Source organism: Lolium perenne, unplaced genomic scaffold (assembly GCF_019359855.2).
Source record: "Lolium perenne isolate Kyuss_39 unplaced genomic scaffold, Kyuss_2.0 unplaced91, whole genome shotgun sequence".
Classification (NCBI taxonomy): domain Eukaryota; kingdom Viridiplantae; phylum Streptophyta; class Magnoliopsida; order Poales; family Poaceae; genus Lolium; species Lolium perenne.
The window spans coordinates 15,305-20,000 of record NW_027249049.1 but is presented as its reverse complement, the minus strand read 5'-3'; the positions used below and the strand labels follow the sequence as shown (position 1 = coordinate 20,000).

The 4,696-nt window shown below is 42.2% G+C and overlaps 1 long non-coding RNA gene across 1 annotated transcript; it reads left to right on the top strand.

The window, feature by feature from the left end:
• Positions 1-2,658: 2,658 nt before the first annotated feature.
• Positions 2,659-4,477, top strand: LOC127325950 (uncharacterized). Its single transcript, XR_007867468.2, has 3 exons — positions 2,659-3,034; positions 3,124-3,198; positions 4,157-4,477. It is a non-coding gene; the product is annotated as an uncharacterized lncRNA (long non-coding RNA).
• Positions 4,478-4,696: the final 219 nt, after the last annotated feature.

Sequence of the window (4,696 nt, the reverse complement as noted above, 5' to 3'; positions counted from 1 at the left end):
CCCAAACTTTGCAGCAATCCTCTGAAAGTCACGATCACAATTGTCCGAGCGTGAGAAACTTCCATAGACTGTTATGTTTGTTCCGTTGCTCCCAGGCATTTTCAGCTTGAGGTATGCGTAGTGCGGTACAGCCATGAACTTGGCATAAGCTGGTCTTCCAAGTATAGCGTGATACTGTGATTCCCAGTTTACGACTTCAAACTCGATCTTTTCCTTCCTGAAGTTGCCGGGTTTGCCAAAGACGACGTTCAGGTAAACTTTGCCAAGAGAGTACGCCGGTGTAGTGGGGAGAATCCCATGAAAACAGGTGTCTGTTTCTTCTAGCATTCTCATGGTGATCCCCATACTTTTGATTGTGTCGACGAATATCAGGTTTAGTCCGCTTCCACCATCCATGAAGACTTTGCTCATCTTGAACCCCCTGATTTGTGCCTGGACTACTAAGGCAGCGTGTCCTGGTTTTGGTATGGGCATCGGGTGATCTACTCGGCTGAACGTAATGTTCTGAGACGACCACTCGACATACTCATGGATGTTCGCCATGATACTTTCTGCCAGATTGATTTCTCGGGTGAGCTTCTTCATTTCTCTTCTTGAAACACCTGTCCTGTGGATCATGCTCATCTGCCCACGTGGTGGTGGAAACGCCTCATTGGGTTGGTGAGGCTGAGCCTGCTGGACCTGGTGCTGCGGTGGTGGTGGTGGTGGTGGCGGTGGCGGCTGTTGCTGCTGCTGGATGAGTTTCTGCATGTCAATGAACTGCCTACAATCTCTGAGCAGGTGGCTTGACTTCGTTTTGTTGTTTTTAGAATCGACATACGAGTGCAAGTAGCAAGGAGCGTTGATCTGTTCGGCGAAGGGTAGCTCGGGAGTCCTCTGTGGTCAAGGTTTGTAGTTGCCGCGGTTACTAGAGTTGTTCCGATTGCCGTCATGTCGATCCTCTCGTCTGTCGTCGTACCGATCGTTCTGCCGATCAGAGTATCCTGCGGCTACCAGGTTACTATCGTCGTAACTGCGGTTTTTTCCTTTTCTTGTGGCGATCCCTTCGTCCACCCGAGTCATGCTTCGGCTGGTCGTCGAATTCGTCGTCACTGCGCTGTCGCGGCTTTCGTACGTTGTCCTCGCCATCAGCCCAGCTGTTGGTGATTTCCATTAACTTGGTTATGGTTTTTGGCTTTTTGCGCTCGAGTTCCTCTATGTAGCTTTCACGTCGGATGTCATCGCTGAAGGCATCGATTGCTCTGTCGACAGAAACATCTTCGGCAGCGTTTAAGAGCTTGGTGAATCTCCCGATGTATGCGCGCATCGATTCCTTCTGCTTTTGCTGGCAATGCCGTAATTTTTCAATCCCGACGGGCCTTTTGTATGTTGCTTGGAAATTGGCAACGAAAGCGTCTACTAGGTCGTCCCATGATTTGATGGAACCCTTCGGCAGGCCTCTTAACCAAGCTCGTGCTGAATCCTTCAGGTAAAGCTGCAAGCATTGCATTGCTGCTATCTGATTTCCTTTGTGCAGAATCACAGTCTGCAAGTAGTCGTCTATCCAGGATCTCGGCTCCTGCTGCCCATCGTATTTGGCGGTGTCAGTAGGGGTAGGTTTGAACTTTCTGGGTGGCATCGCCTCGCGGATTTTGTAGCTTAAACAATCGGCCCCCCTTAGCTCGCCGTCGTTCTCCTGGCTCTCATCCGAAGAATCACTGTCATATTCCTCCCTAGCGGCCCGTCTTCGCCTTGCTTTGTCGATTCTGCTCTGGGTGATTTCATCTCGAGCATCTCTCGCATGATGCTTTGAGCCGCTGGCTTGTAACGTGGTCTTTTCCTTCCGCGGGACCAGGTTGTCTCCCAATATTGCGAGACTTTCTAGGGCACCTGTAACATCCCAAAATTTTCCAAATTTGGAATGTTAAATAAAATAAAATATGTTAATTGAACTTCTTGTCTTTGTTGAAATTTCTGAGGAAATTGAAACTTTTGAGGACTTGTTTAAACTTTTTTCAACCATGATCAAAAGATTATACACGAGCGGATTAATATGATTATCCAAAAGTATAAATCTTGGTTGAGTAAATTTTATACAAATCCAACTTGTGTGTATTTGTCTTGTTTCCAATCATTTGATTTGAGCGTCATTTAAAATATTTGTCCAAACCATGTTGAATTATTTAGAGAGGGAATAATATGACTTTACCAAGAGAGAGGAAATAACATGACATTTCCAAAATATATAAATGGTCTGGGAAGTATTCGATTTGTGGTGTTATTTGCATTTTATATAAATCTTATTTCATTTCCAAAATAAAACAAAGTATTACGAGACGGGGATAACATGACATCCTCAAATATAAAGTTGGAAATGATTTAAATATAATACATGTGCATGTTAATTGATTTACCAAAAATAAATTATTTATTTATAAGAAGGACTGGAAATACATTTCCTCAAGTCCAACATAATTAGTTTTATTTTATTGGAATTTTCTATATTTTGTTTGAGCTCACATAGAATAGAATCAAAAATCCTAACTAGAAAAACAAGGCAGCCCACCACCGTGTCCTCCCTCCCTCTATTTGTTTTTTTCTTTCTTTCCTTTACTCCCTCCTTGGGCTGCATTCATCTCTGGCCCATCTAGGCCGATCGACACAGCCACCGGATCGTCTTCAACCTCAGTAACCTAAGTACTGGAAGCCATGGCTGCACCTTTCCCCTTCTCCATAGGACATTCTAGACACAGAAACGCCTATCTTTAAACACGGAAGTTACTCCTCTTCCATCCACGGTTCAATTCAGGGGATTAACATCTGTTTTAGTGCACAGTAAAACCACCAATTGTGGCCATCAAGACCATTACTGTTTTAGCTGACTCCGTTCGTCTCCCGTCGCTCTACTCCATCTCGCTGTGTATAAAGCTACCCCGACCTTCCCATCGCATATCACACCCCTCCACCACTCCACGCCCCCAGGCTGCCCCTGCGGAGGGCAATTTTCGTCGCCGGAGTGCGACGGCCACCGCGACGCCCTTGTCGATTCCTCCGAGTATAGAGTGACTCAGGCCTCTATTCTACTACCATTATTTTTATTTAGCCATCCTCATGTCTTTGTCTTATAAACAATCGATTTCGCAGCCGGAGGTTACCTACGAGAAGCACCCGGCATTTTCGTCCGTCCGTTCCCGGCAATCTTTCCATCAAGTCCGGCCGGTGAGCTGCACCTGTTTCTCCATTTCCCTTCTTATTTTTTCTGAAGCAGCATGCTCGCGTCAGGTCACCACAGATCGTAACTTCATCAGGATTTCAGTGTACATATACTTCAATTTCAGAATCCAAATACGAACCTGACAGTATAGTTTTAGCAAGGCTTGTTTTCACATAATTTGTTTTCAGTTAGAACAGTATAGTCAACATTCATGTATAGACAGTTTCAACCAAATTCGTTTTTGTACAATCAGATTGTACATAAACTTTAGAGACTCATAACTTTAGTTCTACTTAGCCGATTTTCGTAAATAAAATGTTTCTGGAAAGCTTGGAAGACGTAGAATACTTTGGAACACTTAGTTTTCCTCTTTGATAAATTTCCGTCGGTGAGCTATACCCTGATTCAGAGCGAAACGTGTTTTCACGTTAGTAGTTTCAGTTTAAAACAGTGTGTACGTAAAACTTCAGCACTTCATAACTATAGTTCTACTTGGCTAAAATCCGTAAATAAAATCATTTTGGAAACCTTGGAAGGAGTAGAATATTATGGAACCCTCAATTTTTCCTTTTGGAAAAATTTCGTTTAGTCAATTTTGAGGTAAAGTTTCGGAATAGACTGGCAATAGTCTGAAATTCCGTCAACACTTTTAATTTTGTTCTCTCGAAAAACGTTGGAATTAATATAACCAACACTTAGTACTTTCGAAAATTGCTCTCACAAATTTAATAACTTAATTATTGTAAGCAAATTAAACAAAATAGCATTTGTATGCGTATGTTCCTCTCGATGGTATAATATAGTAGTTATTTTATTTTTATTATTGTTAGAATGATTCGATGTTTTATTTGGAGTTCTTATGCATATTTCCATGTTTTCATATTAATTGGGTATTTGTGTTTTGGAATGTTATGTATGCGTGTATGTTTATACATAGTATTGTTTTTCCTTTTCGTGCGATAGATTTCACGAAGAGTGACGGGATAATTTTTATCAAGGAAGTAATATTGATAATTATGTTGACAAGATAATTATTCTTCATCAACGAAAGGCAAGTTACACATGATCTTTGTCCTACTATTTTTGATATGCATGTTTTACAAATATTTTCGTAGAAATGCATGTGTAGGAAATTATACGAGTACTTTGTTATCTCTAAAGAGCTCTAAGCTCCCAGTGTTCTGAGAGCCTGTGGTTGCTCCACGGTGATCGCTACTTGTGTCCCTACTGTCAGCGTGTTGTTGCGTTTTATTATCTTAACAAAAACGTGTGCGCTGGTGTGTTCATGACGGTTCGTCCCCGCGTAAGGCGGTTGCTTGGTCAAACCAATCAACAAAACTAGATTTAGATGTGCGCCTTGGCGCACGATCCCGTAAAAATCGCATAGATTTATATTTTATATAACAACGATAGAACTAAGGTTTTACAAAATGAAGTCAGCAGAATAAAATTGGGTTAAAGCACACAAGATTACAAACGGAGTAGCAAAAGGTAATATGAACT